The sequence below is a fragment of the Mustelus asterias genome, chromosome 4, assembly GCF_964213995.1.
Source record: "Mustelus asterias chromosome 4, sMusAst1.hap1.1, whole genome shotgun sequence".
In the NCBI taxonomy this organism is placed as follows: Eukaryota; Metazoa; Chordata; class Chondrichthyes; order Carcharhiniformes; family Triakidae; genus Mustelus; species Mustelus asterias.
In genome coordinates, this window is record NC_135804.1 from 119775718 (window position 1) to 119799878 (window position 24161).

At 45.8% G+C, this 24161-nt stretch overlaps 1 pseudogene; it reads right to left on the reverse strand.

Moving 5' to 3' along the window:
* Window positions 1-17785: 17785 nt before the first annotated feature.
* LOC144493266 (U2 spliceosomal RNA) lies at window positions 17786-17915 on the reverse strand (annotated as a pseudogene).
* Window positions 17916-24161: the final 6246 nt, after the last annotated feature.

Genomic DNA, 24161 nt, shown 5'->3' on the forward strand with positions numbered 1-24161 from the left:
ACACACCCATCACTCTGAACTCTCTGATCCATCCAATCCTCTACTTCCCTTCCCAACCCTCTGACATGTCCAATCCTCCGACTCCCTCATGACTTCCCTGCGACCCTTTGACTTTCCCTGGACTCTTTGACTCATCTCCAACCCTCTGATTCCCCCCTTTCCTTCTGACTCTGCTCCCCTGACCAGCTGACTCCATCTTGACCTTCTGACCCCTGACCCCAGTCTTTTAAGTTCCCAACCTCCAACTTTCCCCGACCCCATGACTTCCCCCAGATCCTCCAACTTCCCCATATGAGCATTTGACAACCCCCTGACTATCCTGACCCAACATTATCACCCTGTATGGCCTCACCTCCATGTCACCCTTCTATCTACCACTATGCCACCCCACCAACCCTACCATCCTATCCAGCTGGTACCCTAAACACCCTAGCACCCTCCCAGCTTATGCTAGGTCACACCTAGCTGACTTACAAGCATTCATTAACACACCGAGAAACAATTTAAATATCCCAAAGATTTTCATTGCATTAGTGAAAGGCAGCTCAAGCCACATAAAGGGGTGTGACTTGGCTTCTCCCAATTATCTTGCCCTAAGTTGGAGAATTCCTTGAACAAGTACGGTCTGCATTTCTGATGGTTCAGAAGGTTTGGATCAGAAATGTAGAACTTCCATCATAATGTCAAATGAAACAAATAGATTGGCAATCTAGTGATGATTGCCTCTCCTCAGAACATCGGCCCATTGTGTGTAAGCCTCCAAAAGGATGATCTTATTAAAGCTTTCATCAGAATACCAACCTGCTATGAATTATATTATTTTTCAGACTATCATTTTGAACAAAAGTGTGTTATAACTTTCATGGAAATTAGTGTTCCACCATTAAAACTCCTGAAAAATGAAACATGCAACATATTTCTGATGTATTTTGAGGAACTTTGGAATTGGCCTTGAAAAATCGCATTTATAAGTTCTATTCGCTTCAAGTAATCTGTTCTTCATTGGTAGCAATGCATAAGGAATAAACATTTTTGCTACAATGATCATTGTTGATTACAGTTGATAGGAATAACCATTTCTTACTTGTTCCAATCATTTTGTGCAATCATTTTACATTCCATGCAGTTGAAAGATGCGGATAAAATTTAGTACTATCACTCTCACATAAATGTAAGTTGGTTTGATGTAATCAGTACTGGCAAACTGTGGGTTTCAGGCTGGAACTGATTCATGAGCAGTGACGTTCACACTTCCTACTGAATCTGCCCAGACTACCTGCCATCAATTCCGCTTGTTATATGAAATCCAGCCACGTTTCCCCACATGGGTTCACACTTTGAAACTAGATCAAGGCAATAGGATTTAGAATAAATACATTAGACAGAAACAAAAGCATCTTTAGTGACAAAGACAGCAGTGATATATTATTAGAAGTCTTGCATAATGCATGCACTTTGTCCCCACTGTGCTTATTTTCTGTTGTCATGATTTGCTGTGTGGTTTGTTATGTTCATATTTCTAATTTCTATTTGTTATATCAAATGGCATAATGCAGTTGCCATTTCCAGATACTTTTATCCACGAGATAGGCAGTGGGAGTTGGGAAAGTTCCCGGCTGGCTTGCCTGCCTCAGCAGAAAGTGCAGGAAAAACAGGATTTTCATTACTGAGGCAGTGGGTTCAGGCTGCAGTTGGGCCATCTGAATTGGAATATAATTTGGAGGCGGCCACAGGGACAGGGCATTGTTTAAAAGGTGCACTTCGTGCTGTGGGACTTCATTCCAGTTATAATGAAAAAAAATAAGGCCCTGTAGTCCTCACTCCTCACATCTACCCCCCCCCCCCCAGAGAAAACACTCCCTGTATCCCATGCATGCCCCCATCCACCCCTAATTGCAGCCCAATGCTAAGCTATGCCATTTCCATGACCACTTACCCACTATACATAAAAATACATAGTGAGCCTTGGCTAACGTAAGGTAACAAGTTTTCAAGTGCTTATAATTTTGGCTGTTGATATTTTAAATGGTCTAGATTATTGACCCTTATATTGGCATGTAGTAAAAAAACAGTTTTCTGTTTAAGAAAGTGGAATGTTATCAATGTATAATTTTTAAAACCTTTTGTTTTACATATTCTCTTGTCACTATGGAGTTTATTGGTTCTATACCGTGTATCATGGGTAAATTGGCATGGAAGTGCCACAGTTTGGCACAGAGGGCATGAGAATTTATAGGCCAACTGCACTATCAGCCTCATGTGCTACTCAGTGCATCAGATCCCCATCAATAACCCATCAAGGAACTGTCTATCACAACTCATACCTATCATTCGTAGCTTCAGCTTGTCCACACAGAGTAGTCATGTACACAATGGATGCCATTGTGGATTAAAAAATAGCCCTTGCACCACTGGAAAACTTGGTGCCAATGAACTAAATGTTATGGCTCTTGTTCATGGCATATAACTTAAAAATGAATTGGTGTTTGATAGTACAGAACTTGATTATTGCTGAAAAAATTAAGATTATAGGTTGGGCACATGGTGTGATGCTCTTACAAATGCTACAAGCTACATATATTAAACAGGGCCCTGTTATTTGCAGGCTGAAAGAGTATGCACACACATTGTACAGTTTCAAGTAAACAAAATAGGCAACAGCCATTCTCAAAGAAATGCCTTGAACAATTAGAAATCAATCTACCAGGTTCAAATTTGAACTAAGTTTGGCAGTTAACGCATTCAATTATGGATAGGAGGGTGATTAATTTAAACAGCTTTGACTTTGCCTTTCACCATCCGTCCATAAAGAGAAAAATATTTTGGTTTTGATTTCCTCTTTTATAAGTGGTGGCGTTGTGGTAAACCACTGTTAAGCTTATTGCCTGTGTGTGTGTGTGTGACATGCCCCTGCCGGCCCTGCCTGAGACTCCTCCCCCCCTGGGCCAGGTATAAAGGTGACTGCTCCCCACCCCACCCACCCCCCGCCTCAGTCTCTGGACCAGTTCATCAGCATGGGTGTGCTCCAAGTCTTTTGCGAATAAAAGCCGATTTGTTCTTGCATACAAACCAGTCTTTGCTTGATTGATAGTGCATCAATTTTATTCGCAAAAAGTTTTGGGATGAACCCGATAGACTGGAATTGGATCCTCAAGCTGCAGGAGCCTCGAACAGCTTCGGTCACTGGCTGCGATGTTTCAAAACTTTCCTCACCGCCTCCGTCGTCTGGACCGAAACCGACAAGCTACACGTGCTCCACGCTCGGGTAAGCGATCAAGTATTCTCGATGATTAGAGACGCTGAAACTTGCGAGGATGCGATTGAACTTTTAAAAGGCCAGTACAACAAACAGACCAATGTAATCTACGCCAGACATCTTCCGGCTACTCGCAGACAACAGCCAGGAGAATCGGGTGACCAATTCCTGCGTGCGTTGCGAGCACTTGGCAGGGCCTGCAACTGCAAGGCCATAACAGCCACCCAAAACACTGGGGACTTAATCAGAGATGCCTATGCCACGGGTATTAGGTCGAACTATATCCGACAACGACTGCTGGAACAGGGTGGGCTGGGCCTACAAAAGACTGTGGCGCTTGCCGACTTGTTAGAGGTGGCCTTCCGTAATCACGAGGCCTACACCCCCGACCACGGGGGCGCATCGTGGACCCATGTCCCACCAATGACCCGACCGCTGCGGCAGTCTCCGGAGGCCCAAAGTGCTACTTCTGGGGCCTGGGGAAGCACCCCCGACAACGCTGCCCGGCGAAGGATGCGATCTGCTCCGGATGTGGAAAGAAGGGGCATTACGCGAAGGTATGCAGGGCGAAATCGACCTCCAAGCCCAGTAGCGCCACGTGCGACCATCTTGGGCGCCAGTAGCCACGTGTGAGCCATGTGGCTGCCATCTTGGACACCTTCAGCCGCGTGTGAGATGTGCGGGCCGCCAGCTTGGACACCGTCAGCCGTGTGTGAGCCATGCAGGCCGCCATCTTGGATGCTGTCAGCCGCGTCGCAAAATCCAACGGTGGCTTCGGTTACACTGGACCAATCCAGGCCTCACCAGCTCGCCAGGTCCATGATGGACATCGAGGTAAACAGTCGCACTACAAACTGTTTATTTGACTGTGGGAGTACGGCGAGCTTCATTCACCCTAACATAGTGAGTCGCTACGCCCTTTCAGTACTGCCAGTGAAGCAAACGATCTCCATGGCTTCAAAGTCCCACTCAGTGGATGTCCTCGGGTACTGCATGGCGACCCTGACTGTACGGGGCACAGTGTACAAAAACTTCAGGCTCCTCGTGCTGCCACAACTCTGCGCTGCCGTACTCCTGGGGCTAGATTTCCTGTGTCACCTTAAGAGCGTCACCATGGAGTATAATGGGCCTTTTCCCCACTCTGTTTACAATCACCAGTTCTTAGATCGCCCACCGCGTACCACCTGCAGCCTCTCGACCCTTAAAGTCGCCCCTCCCTCACTGTTTGAAAATCTCACCCCTGACTGCAAGCCCATCGCCACCAAGAGCAGACAGTACAGTGCTGGAGACGGGGCTTTTATCAGGTCCGAAGTACAACGGCTCCGAGGGGAGGGGATCATCGAGGCCAGTACCAGCCCCTGGAGAGCCCAAGTAGTAGTTGTTAAGACTGGGGAGAAACATCGCATGGTCATTGACTACAGTCAGACCATTAACAGCTACACGCAGCTGGATGCATACCCCCTTCCCCGCATATCTGACATGGTTAATCAGATTGCGCAATATTGGGTGTTCTCCACCATCGACTTAAAATCTGCATACCACCAGCTCCCTATCCGCCCGGAAGACCACCAATATACTGCCTTCGAGGCGGATGGCTGCCTCTATCACTTCCTTAGGGTCCCCTTCAGCGTCACCAACAGGGTCTCAGCTTTCCAGCGTGAGATGGACCGAATGGTAGACCAGAACGGGCTGCGGGCCACCTTCCCGTACCTGGATAACGTCACCATCTGCAGCCATGATCAGCAGGACCACGACACCAACCTCCACAAATTCCTCCACAATGCCACACTCCTAAATCTGACCTATAATAAGGAGAAGTGCGTATTCCGCACACGCCGCCTCGCCATCCTTGGTGTGTTGTGGAAAACGGGGTCATCGGTCCCGATCCCAAGCGCATGCGTCCCCTCCTGGAACTTCCTCTCCCCACCAGCCTCAAAGCACTGAGGAGATGCCTGGGCTTCTTCTCGTATTACGCCCAGTGGGTCCCCAATTATGCGGATAAAGCCCGTCCGCTCATCAAATCCACCTCTTTTCCCCTGACGGCAGAGGCCTGCCTGGCCTTCGACCGCATCAAAGCAGACATCGCGAAGGCCACGATGCACGCTGTAGAGGAATCCACCCGTTCCAGGTGGAGAGTGATGCGTCTGACTTTGCCCTAGCCGCCACCCTTAACCAGGCGGGCAGACCCGTGGCCTTCTTCTCACAAACCCTCCAAGGCCCTGAAATTCAACACTCCTCTGTCGAGAAGGAGGCCCAAGCCATAGTGGAAGCTGTACGGCACTGGCGTCACCACTTAGCTGGTAAACGATTCACCCTACTCACGGACCAACGGTCAGTTGCATTCATGTTTAATAACACGCAGCGGGACAAGATCAAAAATGATAAAATATTGAGGTGGAGAATCGAGCTTTCCACTTACAATTACGACATCTTATACCGGCCCGGGAAGCTCAATGAGCCCTGTCCCGGGGAATATGTGCCAGCGCACAAATAGGCCAATTGCAGGCTCTCCACAACGACCTCTGCCACCTGGGGGTCACCAGGTTTTTTCACTTCATTAAAGCCCATAACCTGCCCTACTCCATTGAGGAAGTCAGGTCTATAACCCGACACTGCCAGGTCTGCGCAGAGTGCAAGCCGCACTTCTATCGGCCAGACAGAGCGCATCTCATAAAGGCCACCCGCCCTTTCGACGCCTAAGCGTCGACTTCAAAGGCCCCGTCCCCTCTTCTGACCGCAACATATACTTCCTCAACGTCATTGACGAATATTCACGTTTCCCCTTCGCTATTCCCTGCCCGGATATGACCTCAGCCACGGTCGTCAGGGCCCTGCACAGCCTTTTCACCCTGTTCGGTTTCCCTAGCTATATCCATAGCAACCGGGGATCCTCCTTTATGAGTGATGAGCTGCGCCTGTACCTGCTCTCCAAAGGCATAGCCTCGAGTAGGACCACCAGCTACAACCCCAGGGGGAACGGACAGGTAGAGAGGGAGAACGCGACAGTCTGGAAGGCCGTTTTACCAGCTCTGAGGTCTAAAGGTCTTCCAGTCACCCGCTGGCAAGAGGTCCTCCCCGACGCACTACACTCTATTAGATCACTCCTTTGCACAGCTACCAATGCTACCCCTCACAAAAGAATGTTTGTTTTCCCCAGGAAGTCCTCCTCGGGGACCTCACTACCGTCGTGGCTGATGTCCCCAGGCCCTATCCTGCTCCGGAAGCACGTGAGGACCCATAGGTCAGACCCCCTGGTCAAAAGGGTCCAGCTCCTCCACGCCAACCCCCAGTACGCCTGTGTGGTGTACCCCGACGGGCGGGAGGACAAGGTCTCCATTCGAGACCTGGCACCCGCAGGTGCCCCAGGGACCACGACGACCCCCAACCCCCGTATACAGCATGCCTGAGCCCCAGGAGCCGCCACCACGCACCCGACAATTGGAAGGGACTACAGATGACTCAAGTGACTACGGCCTGGCGCCTGAACCAACACCGCGGCCATCAGAACCGACACCACAACCGGCACTACGGCGGTCGCAGCGGCAGATCAAGTCCCCAGAGAGACTGAATTTGTAAATTTGTAATTCTGTAAATATCGTTCCACCCACCTCACCCCCGCCGGACTCTTTTTTTAAAAGCAGGGGGTGAATATGGTAAACCACTGTTAAGCTTATTGCCTGTGTGTGTGTGTGTGTGTGTGTGTGTGTGTGATATGCCTGGATATGCCCCTGCCGGCCCTGCTTGAGACTTCCCCCCCCCCCCCGGCCAGGTATAATGGTGACTGCTCCCCACCCCCCTGCCTCAGTCTCTGGACCAGTTCATCAGCATGGGTGTGCTCCAAGTCTTTTGCGAATAAAAGCCTATTTGTTCTTACATACAAACTAGTCTTTGCTTGATTGATAGTGCATCAGGCGTATTTTCCCCAATCCCTCAATTTTGATCTAATTTCTATTAACAACCCCATAACAAACTTGATGTCAGGATAAGTCAGAGCATTAGTTTATTTATCTTTCAAACATTCAAAGCACAGGAGAGGACACATAATGCAACCACCACCCCCCCCCCCCCCCCCCCCCATCATTCTTTTTACAGTAATAGAGGGATTATGAGATGGGCACATGGATGCATTCGTGTTGTAGACCTCTGGTACAGAAGTTCAGAGGATCCAGTAGAAACAGTGTAGATGGGGACAAGCATTTAAACCTGAGCACAGATCAGCTTCTGAGCTGTCTTTTGCTAGATGGAGGATGCCAATCTTTTTTGCAGCTCCACAGGTCAGGATAGCTGGTTCCCTCAGTTTGAGGGTTAATATGATATGACTCTCTCTTTAGTTTGGGCAAAGCATGTATATCCCTTTGTCTGGATTCCTGACATGGTTAATGTTTCAGTGATTAATCATTTCAAAAGAGGTTCCTGGGTTGTTTATCCTATCAGGCTGGTAATCTCAGTTGGCCTGGTCTGGCCTAAGAAATAGTAAATGGCCATTGTGCAATTCCACTGGAATTTGGTCTCTGCAGTCTTCGGGTCATTGGTTTATTTTCAGAGATAACAAGGTGCCAACTGTTCTGCATGCCAGAAAGATCTTTTTTGGAGTCATAGTTAGCAATTGCTTCAGTCATTTTAAGGACTTTGTCTCATATATTACATATAATAAAAAATCGGGTGAGGTATTAATCACCTGACAATACATTTCAGGACAATATTTACAGAAATTCTGCAACAATTCCTTCTGAACTCAACTCACAGCCAAGTACTAATTAGCATATTTAAAAACAAAACTTAGTATGGACATCAATGGAAAAATTACATTGTATAATAATTGGTTTGTCCACCCAAAATGCTTTATTATTCTTAATATCTTCAGAATGGATCAGCCTTCATGTCAGATGTTGTAATTATTAGTTTTCCTTTCAGTCTCTTCAGATAATGGAAACAATTAGCTAAATATTCAGATACCAAAGCTATCTCAATGGTCGTGAGCTAATAGTGTTCAAATTTCTATGATCAGTTGATTTGCACATTTATGCTGACTGGGATAAATGGCACATGAGAGGAAATGTACATGTATCAGAATGGATGAGGGGATAATTTTTGGAAGTCTTTAGAGAGAGTGAAAAAGCATCTCAAGCCATTAGTAGCTTTTATGAAAGCAGAACAAGCCGGGGGAGTAAGAAATGATAGACAGAAAATCAGCAGCTGACCAGTACTGATACTTGCTGTGGGAGTTCTGTGGTATATTTTAGTAGCGGGTGCCTGTACAGCAGATGCTATTGCCCTGAAGCTAACTCAAACCTTATGATAACATGTCTGATCAGCAATGTCAGCAAATATGCTTGGTAGCATCTTATAGCTGCAGAAATTAGACTTCAATAGCTTGTGATCACCGTCATGTCTTGACTCTTGCAATATCACATTAGGTATAACATACTGTGATTTGGACAATCCTGAAGAACATCTGGTCAAATTATTAGGCAGCCTTCATTCATATCTGTGCTATCAGGCCTGCATCAGTCATCTGGAAAAGCGAGGCCTGGTCAGCTTTTAATACAGGGACAAGTGTCCAGATCCGAATGGGTGGATATGGAGAACCATTCAGACATTGCAACCCAGCGCTGAACTTTGGGGATCCATCTCCAAATGGGAGCTTTCCATTGGGAAAACTTTTGTTAGTTCTGTAATGGTGCTGTTACAAAAAGGGAAATAATTGAGAAAATAGAATGAAGAAACGACAAAAATAAAATTAAATAAAGTAAACTTCAGTAGGTGCTGGAAATCTGAAATAAAAACAGAAAATGTTGAAAACAGTGCAAGTTTTATCTTCTTTCAATACTACCATGTTTGGTTACTTTCTCATCAGTAACTTTTAACGTCCTTCAAATTCCATTTTCATTTTCTAAAGAAAAACCTGTCACTTCAGGGCAAGAGGCAGTGGTTTCTTGAACCCTGTTACAAAGAGATTGTTAAAGATTTTACTATTCCCAACATGCACAATATAGCACTAATCAATGCCCCAATTACTCACTCAACTCTGTAATCTCTTCAGCCTTTGAATTCTTTGAAGCCTTTTATTTATCTTACACTTGTGTGTGCATCCCACTGTGCACTATCAATTTAATCTCCTGTATGATGGCAAGAAGGTATCATGTTTTGCTTCCTGAAATAAAGTAACAACATAGACAATGGGATAGACAGTAAAATTCAGTGTATATGCTGTATTTGATTTTCAGAAGATGTTCGATAAGATGCCTTGCAAGAAAAATTCTCCCATGTAATGCAAAAGAAAATTAATCAACATGGATAGTAGGTAAGCTCCTGGACAGTGAGTACGGATCTGAGGTTAATTGTGTTTCTTACAGTGATAGAGGGGGCAACTGATGGAGCCCAGGAGTTAGTGATTAGTTCAGTTTTGTTCTTAGTACATTTATATAATTTAGACTTAGGAAGCAATGATTGCACAAGAGTAGAAAGCAAGAGAAAGAGTGAAGAAAACCAGAAAGAAAAGTCTGGAAGACAGACCGGAATGTTACCACTGTTCACACCAGCGGGATTTTCCCATCCCGGTCAATGAATGGAGATTTGGCTGGGACCAGTGTGGCATAAATGGCCAATACAATCGTGCCCACAGACACTTTAATTACATGGCCATGTAGTTTAGCATGGTAGTACAGAACTTGATTATTGCTGAAAAAATTAAGATTTTAGATTAGGCACATAGTGTGATGCTCTTGTATATGCTAGAAGCTACATATACTAAACAGGACTTCATGTGTGGGGAATGGATGATATTCAATCAATCCAAGTTTTCAAAATCAAATTTCTGTTAAAGTGCTAGTACTCATTAACTGAATGAAATCATCATTATTTTGAATCTTATAAATAGCGGCACGGAATATGTGAGCAAAGAAATAATAAAGAAGCATTCGTGTTACACTTAGGTGAGGAGGATTGAATGGCTTCCCTCTCATTGGATTGGAACAGATTTTTTGAAAGTAGGATACGCTTGTCAAATCAGTTAGTGTTAACTATTTGTGTGCTGTGACAATGAATGACAAATCCAAACAGGTTTTCTTGAATGTTAAAAACTAAAATAGGATAGTTTATTGCACTTAATCCACTGTAAGAAACATAAATGTAAAATGTTCTAACTTTCACACATACATGAAGTTCGCATCCAGTGTGGAATGACAAATTAAGCAATTTAAAGTCGAGTAAAATTAAAGGGGTATATTGTTCTTGAAGGTTGACGACTCGGCTGGCTTCAGACTGAACTTGATAGCCCTCTGGACGGGTATTTAGGTGATTTAAAGGTGTAGACTGATTATTTATCTGCTATTCTGAAGAAACAGTAAGAAGTCTCACAACACCAGGTTAAAGTCCAACAGGTTTATTTGGTAGCAAATACCATAAGCTTTCGGAGCGCTACCCCTTCGTCAGATGGAGTGGTTATCTGTTCTCAAACAGTGCAAACAGACACAGAAATCAAATTACAGAATACTGATTAGAATGCAAATCTCTACAGCCAGCCAGGTCTTAAATGTACAGACAATGTGGGTGGAGGGAGCATTCAACACAGGTTAAAGAGATGTGTATTGTCTCCAGACAGAACAGCCAGTGAAATTCTGCAAGCCAAGGAGGCAAGCTGTGGGGGTTACTGATAATGTGACATAAATCCAACATCCCGGTTTAGGCCGTCCTCATGTGTGCGGAACTTGGCTATCAGTTTCTGCTCAGCGACTCTGCGCTGTCGTGTGTCATGAAGGCCGCCTTGGAGAACGCTTACCTGAAGATCCAAGGCTGAATGCCCGTGACTGCTGAAGTGCTCCCCCACAGGAAGAGAACAGTCTTGCCTGGTGATTGTTGAGTGGTGTTCATTCATCCGCTGTCGTAGCATCTGCATGGTTTCCCCAATGTACCATGCCTCAGGACATCCTTTCTTGCAGCGTATCAGGTAGACAACGTTGGCCGAGTTGCAAGAGTAGGTACCGTGTACCTGGTAGATGGTGTTCTCACGTGAGATGATGGCATCCGTGTCGATGATCCGGCACGTCCTGCAGAGGTTGCTGTGGCAGGGTTGTGTGGTGTCGTGGTCACTGTTCTCCTGAAGGCTGGGTAGTTTGCTGCGGACAATGGTCTGTTTGAGGTTGCGTGGTTGTTTGAAGGCAAGAAGTGGGGGTGTAGGGACGGCCTTGGCGAGATGTTCGTCTTCATCAATGACATGTTGAAGGCTCCAGAGGAGATGCCGTAGCTTCTCCGCTCCGGGGAAGTACTGGACGACGAAGGGTACTCTGTCCACCGTGTCCCATGTTTGTATTCTGAGGAGGTCGGTGCGGTTTTTCGCTGTGGCACGTCGCAACTGTTGATCGATGAGTCGAGCGCCATATCCTGTTCTTATGAAGGCATCTTTCAACGTCTGGAGGTGTCTGTTGCGATCCTCCTCATCCGAGCAGATCCTGTGTATTCGGAGGGCTTGTCCGTAGGGGATGGCTTCTTTTACGTGTTTAGGGTGGAAGCTGGAGAAGTGGAGCATCATGAGGTTATCCGTGGGCTTGCGGTACAGTGAGGTGCTGAGGTGACCGTCCTTAATGGAGATGCGTGTGTCCAAGAATGCAACCGATTCCAGAGATTAGTCCATGGTGAGTCTGATGGTGGGATGGAACTTGTTGATGTCATCATATAGTTGTTTCAGTGATTGCTCACCATGACTCCAAAGGAAGAAAATGTCATCGATGTATCGAGTGTATAGCATCGGTTGAAGGTCCTGTGCGGTGAAGAAGTCTTGTTCGAACCAGGAGCACTCCTCGTCACAATGGATGTCTCGGCACTCTACACCAGCATCCCCCACAATGATGGCATTGCTGCAACGGCCTCAGTACTCAATGCCGTCAACTGCCAGTTTCCAGATGCAATTTTACAACTCATCCGCTTCATCCTGGACCACAATATCTTCACCTTCAACAACCAGTTCTTCATCCAGACACACGGAACAGCCATGGGGACAAAATTCGCACCTCAATATGCCAACATCTTCATGCACAGGTTCAAACAAGACTTCTTCACCACACAGGACCTTCAACCGATGCTATACACTAGATACATCGATGACATTTTCTTCCTTTGGAGTCATGGTGAGCAATCACTGAAACAACTATATGATGACATCAACAAGTTCCATCCCACCATCAGACTCACCATGGACTACTCTCCGGAATCGGTTGCATTCTTGGACACACGCATCTCCATTAAGGACGGTCGCCTCAGCACCTCACGATGCCGCAAGCCCACGGATAACCTCATGATGCTCCACTTCTCCAGCTTCCACCCTAAACACGTAAAAGAAGCCATCCCCTACGGACAAGCCCGCTGAATACACAGGATCTGCTCGGATGAGGAGGATCGCAACAGACACCTCCAGACGCTGAAAGATGCCCTCATAAGAACAGGATATGGCGCTCGACTCATCGATCAACAGTTCCGACGCGCCACAGCGAAAAACCGCACCGACCTCAGAAGACAAACACGGGACACGGTGGACAGAGTACCCTTCGTCATCCAGTACTTCCCCGGAGCGGAGAAGCTACGGCATCTCCTCTGGAGCCTTCAACATGTCATTGATGAAGACGAACATCTCGCCAAGGCCATCCCCACACCCCCACTTCTTGCCTTCAAACAACCACGCAACCTCAAACAGACCATTGTCCGCAGCAAACTACCCAGCCTTCAGGAGAACAGTGACCACGACACCACACAACCCTGCCACAGCAACCTCTGCAAGACGTGCCGGATCATCGACACGGATGCCATCATCTCACGTGAGAACACCATCTACCAGGTACACGGTACCTACTCTTGCAACTCGGCCAACGTTGTCTACCTGATACGCTGCAAGAAAGGATGTCCTGAGGCATGGTACATTGGGGAAACCATGCAGACGCTGCGACAACGGATGAATGAACACCGCTCGACAATCACCAGGCAAGATTGTTCTCTTCCTGTGGGGGAGCACTTCAGCAGTCACGGGCATTCAGCCTTGGATCTTCAGGTAAGTGTTCTCCAAGGCGGCCTTCATGACACACGACAGCGCAGAGTCGCTGAGCAGAAACTGATAGCCAAGTTCCGCACACATGAGGACGGCCTAAACCGGGATGTTGGATTTATGTCACATTATCAGTAACCCCCACAGCTTGCCTCCTTGGCTTGCAGAATTTCACTGGCTGTTCTGTCTGGAGACAATACACATCTCTTTAACCTGTGTTGAATGCTCCCTCCACCCACATTGTCTGTACATTTAAGACCTGCTTGGCTGTGGAGATTTGCATTCTAATCAGTATTCTGTAATTTGATTTCTGTGTCTGTTTGCACTGTTTGAGAACAGATAACCACTCCATCTGACGAAGGGGCAGCGCTCCGAAAGCTTATGGTATTTGCTACCAAATAAACCTGTTGGACTTTAACCTGGTGTTGTGAGACGACTTACTGTGCTTACCCCAGTCCAACGCCGGCATCTCCACATCATTCTGAAGAAAGCCACTGTAGAGTTGAGTTCATAGAACCGTAGAATCTTACAGTGCCGAAGGAGGCCATTCAGCCCATTGAGTCTGCACCGACCACAATCTTACCCAGGCCCTAACCCATAACCCCCATGCATTTACTCTAGCTAGTCCCCCTGACACTAAGGGGCAATTTAATATGGCCAATCCTAACTCGCACAGTCTTTGGACTGTGGGAGGAAACTGGAACACCCAGAGGAAACTCATGCAGACATGGGGAGAATGTGCAAACCCCTCACAGACAGTGACCTGAAGATGGGAATCGAATCCGTGCTAACCCCTGTGCTGCCCTATTCTTTTTCTTTTTAAAATCTCTGTCTGCACCACATCGGTGGTGAACAATAGCAGACAGGCGTTCAAAATTTGCAAATTGCCTGGTGAGTGAAAAAGAAAGAGAGACCCACACAAAGACCTTGCTTCTTTGGTTTCTCATTGTGCTTGTGCTGATGTGCAGAGAGACCAGGTGCTTAAACACTCAAATGGTTAGCTGACTTGTCACATCACCCTCTCTCTTCAACTGCCCAGTTACCTAAATATGTCCCATGTACTTCAGTTGTAACTTGATTATTATGGATGGGAATACCTGTCTCAGCCAGAGTCCATTGCATGAAATTATCTTGCTTAATGCTGGTTCCCTACCCAGTTGAATCTGGATGTCCTGTGAATGGGGACAGGAAATATGGTTCATTCACATTCTACAAAGGTAATTGACTTTGATGGGTTCTTGCAGACAGGTAGACTCATCTTAATGGCTTTGGAGTGTCGAAGGTTCAGTGAGTCAAATGTGCATTCACCTTTGTCTGTGATTTTGAGTCCTGGGAATGTGGCTTCCGTCTTTTTAAAAAATTGATTATTAGTTTCCAGCTAGTAAATTATGTTGTAGGGTGTTGGATACCATTTGGTAGTTCTTAATTAAGTTTTTGTTGCCTTAAGTAGTTAACTGTATGTATTTATTAACTACAAGATCTTATGTACATATATACAGTAAAGTGTTCAAGCTAAGATCTGGCGCCATGCTTGTCGGATATGTCCAACAATGACCGAGGTCCGGGTCATGTGTTCTCTTATATCACTGTGTGGGTGGTACTGTACTCAGTCCCATATTAACCCTATATGTTCCAGACTCTTACACTACAAATTCATAATATCATTTGTTATAAACAAAATGGTTTCACAGCAATTAGTCAGATGATAGTTAGAACACTCTGCACAGTTTTGAGCACCCAATTACAGAGAATGTTTGAGAGTGACGCCAAAAATGAGAACCATTATTATGAGGAAATACTTACAATATCACAATTATTTTAATAAAGAGTAAAAATAAATTTGACAGAAGCTTAGAAAATTATGAAGGCCTTTGAATGCTTGAACATGGAAAGAGAGTTCAGTTTCTTGGAGTTCAGGAGGGACCAATAGTTTAAATTCTTTTACTGAGAGTGAATTTAGGAGAAATTTCTTGAAAGAGGGCTGTTGCACCAGAAATTTCTTTGAGCCGGAGATTGGTTGAAGCAGAGACTATTGCCGAATTTTACCGCCTCACCCACCCGAGGCTTGTAAGATCCCGCCCGAGGCCATTGGCCGTTCTGCGAGCCTCGCCTGCTCCAGAGTTGGGGATGTCCTTTCAGGGATGTCCTGTTGAATTTGATCACAGGCAGAAACACAACAACCTGTCTGAAACCGGGAAATCCCACCTGAGGTCAACGGATCTTTCCAATTCCCAGCACAGGCGAGATGGTAAAATTTGCCCCATGGCATTTGACCTATTCTTCCCTTTCCTTTCTTCTTATCACCATTGAACCTCATTTATCAATACAATGAGCATTCATATTATATAGGTTACATTATTTATGGAATCATCACAGCATTTGGTCATGTTACCATATCCTCTCCTGATAGCCATGTAACTTCCTCTGCTTCAAATGTTTACCCGAGTTTCCTTTTAAAGAAGCAATAGGCCAGCATTCTCAATTTGTTCAACCTTCAAAAGAATTGCAGCAGATGATCTCATCTGAAGTTTAACCAAAAGAGAAAATGCTGGAAAATCTCAGCAGGTCTGGCAGCATCTGTAAGGAGAGAAAAGAGCTGACATTTCGAGTCTAGATGACCCTTTGTCAAAGCTAAAATGCATAGAAAGTGGGAGATATTTATACTGCAGGAGAGGGAATGCAAGATAAGTAATCGCTGCAGAAACCAGGGGAAAAGGCTGCTAATAGTTGTCCACAGAGAGAATAAAGGGTGTGAATGGCCAAATGGCAGAGAAGCTGTAAGCTGTGCCAGATGAAGATGTTGGGGGGTGGAAAATGGAACAGAGGTAGGATGTAGAAAAGGGGAAGCGGGATAAAGTAGGGGGGAGAAAATGAAGAAAGACAATAAAGAAATAAAAGATAGAGAACAATAAAAAAATGAAATAAAACAGAATGAAAACAAAGGGGGCCAAGGTGGGGTAGTGCATCTAAAGTTTATCCTCATTATCTCCCGCAGATGGACTATTATTCACTGGACAATCATTTGAGTGAGTGATAAGACTACGCCCGAGATTTATAGATCTCCCTCTTCCTTTCACCCCATCCCTGCATAAATCTATATATTTATATCTATTTATTGATGTCCTCTGGGCTGGACTGAAAGGTTTGATGGTACTTGACTAAGCATAAGGATGGCGAGGGGAATATTAGTTTGTGAGAAAAGCAGAAAATGCTGGAAAATCTCAGCAGGCCTGACAACATCTACGGAGCGAGAACAGAGCTCATGTTTTGAGTCTGGATGGCTCTTTGTCGGAGCCATCCAGACTTTGTCGGGGAGTTTGTAACACTTTATTTAATATACATGTTTATTTTTTGCACATTTTTGCCCTGACATTTAAATGAAGATATTGCCACTGCTAGGCTGCCTGGAACCTGTTTGAAAGTAAGCAGAACTATTTGGGTAAAAGAAATTGGCAGGATACAGAACTGCGACAAGTCTTTTACAGTGGACAGCTCAGTCAATTCCCTCTCTCATCCCCTTCTTTTCTCTTATTCTCCCCACTCTCATTCCCTTCTAGTGTTTCATTCATTGTTTTCCCCTTCTCCTTTTCTCACTTACCTCATCGCCAGCGACGGATGATTCCGTAAGCAGAAGCTTCATTCCTGGCCGTAACATGGGGTTTCATTTCAGGTCATACAAAACATGCCTGCTTTCCAAACCACAAGAAAGTGACACTGACAGCGAAGCCACACTGGCTAATTAAAAACAAAATGCTGTTGAAAACCGATTCACAGGGGTGGGGGCTAAAAAAAAACTGTCACAGAAATCCACTTGACAGTGGGGAATGTTCAAAACAGTGCAAACAATATCTGAAAGATGCATGCAGCCGTGAGGGAATTCATTTCAGCAATTGATCAGCTAACCAGTGGTATTCGATTCATAGCTTCAGACGATTCAACTAATATGTCACAATACAGTATTTGTCAGCTTGATTCATGATGCAAAACCACAGCTCGATATTTTTATACCAGTTCAGGTGAAGGACACCATTTTAACTGTAAGAGATTTTATCTCGCCGTGCTCCCTTTCCTTGAATGAATTCCACTGTTTTGAATTTGGTGCTCAGTGAGGTGAGGAACGTGGGAGAGTGGAATACTTTCCATTTCAAGCACCCTGTGCAGTCCCACATCAGATCCAGTACAATCACTTGCAGAGCAAAATTCCTCCTACTCTTCCCCCGATAAGTTTCCTCAGCAGCTAGCTCAAAAGAACACGGCTCCAGCACAGATATAACAAGTGTTCCAGTTCAAAGATTTTTTTTTTTTAATACTTTTCCAATTCAATCAAATCAAATCCAATTCAGAGTCTCAACAAGTTGAGACATTTCAGATCCAGGCTGACAAGACAGGACGGGAGACCAAAACCACCCTGTCCTGGGCCTGATCTACATGAGTCAAGCTGATTGGAGAAGGGGGAGGATCCTCCTCCAAGACTTGAGCTCATTTGCATCTTAGCCAAAAGGCCGAGATGCCGCTTTTAAAAATTGCTTCATATGAAACATATGAAGCCTCAGCGTAACCTAATGACCTCAACCAAGTGCAGATCCGATACTACACTTGATCTTAGCCAAAAGGCCGAGAAGCGATAAGATTTAATCCAGCTTCGGGGATTGATGTGTGTTTGCACCTTAAGTAATTGCACTGTATCAGGCCTTAACTAACCACCTGTGTCCACAGATAAGGTGCACCTGGTCAAACATGCCAGAGTTGATCTGGCTGTGTGACCTATGCTACCATTGTTAATAAGGCAGTCAAGTTAATACAATGGGGGAATCATACCAAAAAATGGCAGCGTGTTGTTTCTGGCGAGGAAACCAGTTAATGTCTCTCCAGAGAAACTGGTCAGTTTTCTCTCCAGATCTTACAACACTCGGCCAAAAAAAAATCAAGGGGGCATGTTTCATGCCGTCATATGGAAAGGCAGGGCCTAAACACGCCAGGAAAACCCGGCTGCACAGAGACCAGGGCACCATTTTTAAAGAGCAGTCCAATCAGAACCTTAGTATACCTCCCCCACAGCCCACCATGAAGGTCTCAGGAGGCCCCATCTCTACCCCCAATTGGTGTCGGCACTTCTCCACACCGCCCCTCCTCCACCCCCCCTCCCCCCCCCCGCCCCCCCCATCCCTCATCATTGGCACCACCCTCCCTCCCTGTCAGGGCAAATGGATGCCTAGAGGGAAAGCCATCCTAAAAACTTTACAACCACCTCCGTACCAACCCCCCCCTCCCCCCACAAACAACCCACCCCTCCCTCCCACACCCCGCTAGTGCAAAAATTAGCATAGGTGGTATTAGAGGCCATGGGAGTAGTTACAGGAGCATATGCCATCATTGGGTCAGGTAGAACATAGAACAGTACTGCACAGAAAAGGCCCTTTGGCCCACGATGTTGTGCCGAGCTTTATCTGAAACCAAGATCAAGCTATCCCACTCCCTATCATCCTGGTGTGCTCCATGTGCCTATCCAATAACTGCTTAAATGTTCCTAAAGTGTCTGACTCCACTATCACTGCAGGCAGTCCATTCCACACCCCAACCACTCTCTGAATAAAGAAAAGTGTGGAAGGGGCCGCACACCATCAAAAGGGAGGAGGTCAGGCAGAAAGGTGTGAATGGGCCACATACCATCAAGAGGGAGGGAGTCAAGCAGGAAGAGAGGGGGGTGGGGGGCAGAAAAAGAGGCCACACACCATTGAGGGGGAAACAGTCAGGCAGGAAGATGGGTTAGGGCCTACATACACCATCGAGGGGAAACCAAGCAGACAGTTAATTTGAAAATCTCTTTGTAGTTGATCAAATAATGAGATCAATGGAAGACTCAACTCTCTTTACTGTTCTGTTTTTCATTTGGGCTGAAGGTTGTTCCTGCAGAAATAAATTGATATAAGAGCTGTGTGATTTTAAATATGATGTGGAGATGCCGGCGTTGGACTGGGGTAAACACAGTAAGAAGTTTAACAACACCAGGTTAAAGTCCAACAGGTTTATTTGGTACATAGATAAAAGCAAACTGAATTTAAATAAATAATGATTGGTGTATATCCTGTTTTGAAGAAACACTGCTCCCTTGCTAAGCAGCCACAGCTTTTGAAATGAGGTTATGAACACTTGTGTCCTTGGGCCTTGCAAAGAAAGAGCAAATGGCATTCAGACTTTGCATTGAGATTCCAATTGTGCCTTGAGTAAACAGATATTTAATGTGTGATTAATGAGAAATTCTTCAATCTGCCATCAGGCTATTTTCTGCAATCATAATTTGCCCTTGTCTAAGAAGGAGGAACAGCTTAATCTTTAAGGTAAAGATCACCAAATGACTTCAGTTTTGCTGCTAATACCCACTAATGCATTTGATTTGTGTGCCTAGCCCTTCCACCTGTTGTCCAAGCTCAATGTTTACCCGGCACAGTTAATAACAGAAGATTATGGGCCTTATTTTACCATTTTCATTCTAAGTGCTGGGCGGACTTGAAACTGGGAGTGTTTCAGATCTGACTTTTAGACCGATTTTCAGGTGCCCCCATACGCACCCTGCTTTAAAAAATATCAGCGATTCTGATCGGTCTGCAGATGCCTGTGGGCGGGAGTAAACATGCCTGAAACCCTACAGCTCCGATCGGCACCACCAACTGAGCACGCACTGTAAAGAAAGTTAGAAACATGCTCCCCTGCCACATTACTCCCGGGCTGGATAATGCCTCCCACTAATGTTGCCCCACCCCCACAACATTACTGACTCCCTTATCCTCCCCCATCCCCCTCCCCTCCCCCCCCCCCCCCCCCCCACTCCCCAGACTGATGGCGGCCCCCTGCCCCCCTTCCCCCCACCAATCATACGCAGAGTGCCAGCGAACCCCTCCTTTCTCCCCACCGATCACACGCAGAGTGGCAGCGTACCCCCCCTCCCCCCTCACTGAGCAGAGGAGCAGCGAATGCCCCCCACCCACCCCCCCACGATCTTAGTGGACCCCCCCCCCCCACCCAAACGATCTGATGCAGAGAGCTGCTGGACGCTCAGAACTTACCCCCTCAGAAGCTGGAGCGCCCAAATCAGACCTTGGCGGACCATGTCAGTTTCGCACCGATTCTGGATGGACGAACGTGGCGGTAAAGGGAGGAGTGCTGGTAAGTTTGGGTGTGCAGCCCATTAAGTAAATTTAAATGCATGCAAATGCCTGTTTTGGGCGCGGTCCTGACTATGGCCATTTTCTGCCCTTGGTAAAGGGGGAACGGGCATGGAGGCGGGCTCTGATCACCCTACTCGCCTCACATCCGACTTTACCAAGTTTTCGCGCTCGAAAACGGGCGCAACTTGATGGTAAAATCGGGCTCTATGTGTCTTACATTAAATGGTAGCAAAGGACTGAAAGTCAGAGCACTGCCAAGCATCCATGAGTCACACTCATCAGGCTTCCTTTACCCAGGGAGGAAGTTTGGTCAGGCACGAGCAAGTGCTCGAGTCAAACACCTTTGGGAGGAGGCAAGTCAGGGAGGGTCTTCTGGAGGTAGGAGTAGAGATGAGGCATTTCACCTTTCTTTGCATTTCAGCAGCGCCCAGCCAGGTCTGAAGTGAAGAAAGCATCAAAAGACCAAGTTTCAACAGCAAAACAGGGCTGTCCTCTAATGAGTCCTGACACGAGGTAAGGAGGAACTGGAATCTGGTTCACCCTGCTCAACCACTGATTGCTGTTGTTCAGAACAATCATTGACTGAGTAATCTGTCAATCAGGGCAGTCTGTGAACTCCATTGGTTGCTTCGGGCACTGGGCATCCCACTTAGCAGGCAAATGAGTCTAGGCCCCGTTTTTTTTTAAGCACATTATACAGCCTTTCCTTTTTGTCCCTGCCTGGCAGCAGCTGTGATTCTTTAATCCCATGCCAGTCAGCTTTTCCTGTTAGAATCATGCCATGGTAATGGATCAGGGGCTGGCTGCTTGGTGTCAAGGCATACCCTCTCTAAACATGCCTTCTGACTCCACTCTGCCGCCAGGCCACACATGGACAGTGAATATACAATCAGAGTTGTGCTATGACCAGGAGCATTGTGGAGCAAACATCAAGCATTCTAAAACAGTGGTTGCACTACCTCAACTGTTCAGGGAATACCTACAATAGGTGGAGAATGATTCTAATGTCTTCATGGTGATCTGCTACATGATACACAATCAAGAAAATGAAGAGGAAGAGGACAAGTTGAGGAACCAGTTGCTGCTGCTGAATACATCTCTCCTTTAAAGATCCTAGCTGTCTTTAAGAATTGCAGGTTAACTGTGACTTGTGTTCGCCATGCACGTGCATGGGCCCGGGGTTGAACCTGCAGCTAAAATCAGCAGCGCACTGCATCCTCAGCTGTACACCACAATCATATTGATGAGTAGTCAGCACAACATTTCTCTGCTGCCTGAATCATGTTATTGCCTGGGAGCGAGCACACATCAGAGTCCCGCCTGCACCCAAAATCTGACATGATTGAACTTTTGGCCTTTTTCGAAGTACAGTGGTGTAAGTCACAAGAAACTGGGTCACCACACCATCCACAGATAACTTCATGACAAGCATGATGCATGGCTCTATTACCCCTCCCAAACAAAGGGCTTTTTTAAAGCATTTTCATGAAAACAAGTACAGTGTTAAATTTTAAACTTCAAAACTGGAAACACTCGGAGGTACGCACCAGCCTTTGTAAAATTCCTGATACTGATTGATGGAAACTCGGACATAAAGTTTGTACATTTTAAGAGGTTGTAGCTTACCATTGACTTTATTGTTAATGTTTTGCAGACTGAATCAGGCTGTGCAACTTAAAACGCTGCAATTTTGAAATTCAGAATCATTAAAATATGATGCAAAATTAGAAGTGAAAAGCAATTTCCAATTACGTGAATTATTGACACCAAATTCATTTTGTGTTCCAGTGATAAATATTACTGTAGGCAAACCTCCACCTGCCTCTGTGAGCCATTTTCAGTGATAACCATCATACGGTTAGTGCTGTGATTCCACCGAGGAAGCAAACATCATGAAGAAACCATGTAGTGGGATTATTTGTGCATGACTTCAGAATTCACAGGGTGGTGTGAAATGTCAAACACCTTTTTGGATATTTCCAATTGTGCATGTACATTAGTACATCAAAGAAAAATCTTCATTCACTCAGTGGTTCTTCAATTCTTGACCTGTTCAGAATGATATCAGGAGTTTATCTGCACTTCAATAATTGGTATCATCTTGATATCAATGACCTTGCAATCGCCTTCGCACTGTCCAGAGATTTGTCATATTGTCCCAAGAATTCAATAGGCTCACACAGAAAATGGCTATGGGAATTGCAATGTGCTTCTGATACAGGTGACATGTGAATTTCATGTTGCATGCTAATTTCCATGATTGTAGAGTACTGTCAAGACTGACCAACCTCTGTTGAATGGCCACACACTCAGACACAAGCAGCCCAACACTGAATGATTAGTACCACTTAAAGTTAACCTGCCCATACTTAAACAAAAGCAAAACAGATGCTAGGAATCTGAAATAAAAATAGAAGATGCTGGAATTACTCAGCAGGTCAGGCAGAATCGGGAGAGAAAACTGACTTAAAGCCAGACTGTGCTTCCTAAAGAAGCTTTGCATAGTGATTGGAGCAGATGTTGCAAGTTGCGTTATAACTGGTTCTGACAGGTGATAAACTCATAACTGACACAGTATGGGAGCATGCATGAACGAAGTTTTTATAATGCTGCACTGAAGGTCTAGATTGAGGAGGTGCGGAATAGGAAACATTAGCTCGATAAACAATGAGCCAGGAGTCTCACTAGGCAAATTGTGTGGAGGCACTGGGAGCAGATAGCTGTGGAAGAAATGTCAACAATCAAGCATGGAATGCAGAGGCACAAGATGATCAACAACCTCATACAAATGGTCAATGCTGGTGATTTTATCTTCAAACGCATATCCCACCAATTGAATCACTAGCCTAACCCACTGCTTCAAACTGCCATCACTCCTCTACCAACAATATCCGTCAATCACAATTTATACCTAACATCTTCAGCTTCACCTTGGAGCCAGAGTGGGTCAGTGGGTAGCTCTCCTGCCTCTAAGCCAGAAGTCATGTTTCAAGCCCCATTCTAGGACCTGTTAGCTGTGAAAGAATGCAGGTATTGGTCAAGCCAGCATGTATTGGTGGCGGTCCGCAGCCCAGATAAATGGGGAGTGTTTAATGGCAGGAAGGGCACCTGCCACCCACCAAATCTAAAAATGATGGTTGATACGAAGGTGATCAACCAGCATTGTGGTGACCCCATGTAACATGGGAAAAGCTAAAAGAGGAGCCAACTTTGTAGCTTCACCTCACCCTCAGACACATAGCACTACTACAAGGCTCACACATATGTCTCATAGCTTGCATGCACTGCCAGCTGTTTAATCATGACAGCCACATCATGCAAACAAATCACACCACGCTCACTGAAATTTTTCTTCTCACTTGAAGAACAAAGTGTCACAGAACTGAAGAGACCAGGAGTTAACCATCTGCAGACAGGCATTCTTGTGCTTTCTAACCCCATGTAGGAGACACTATTAGCCATTACTGGAACAGCAATCACTGAGACCGTGACCTGTGGCAGTGCTGAAACCATTGAAAATGACGTGCGTTCATACCTAATCCTCATTCTCACTTCTCTCTCATACCACCCTTCAACCAACAACCTACTGATGCGCTATTCAGACACGAGGCTTGAAGCTCAGTAAATGAAAGGCTTTTATTTACTGTTAACAAAGCTACCAGAACTTATATACACTATCCCAGACTGAAGGGGTCCCGGCCAGAGC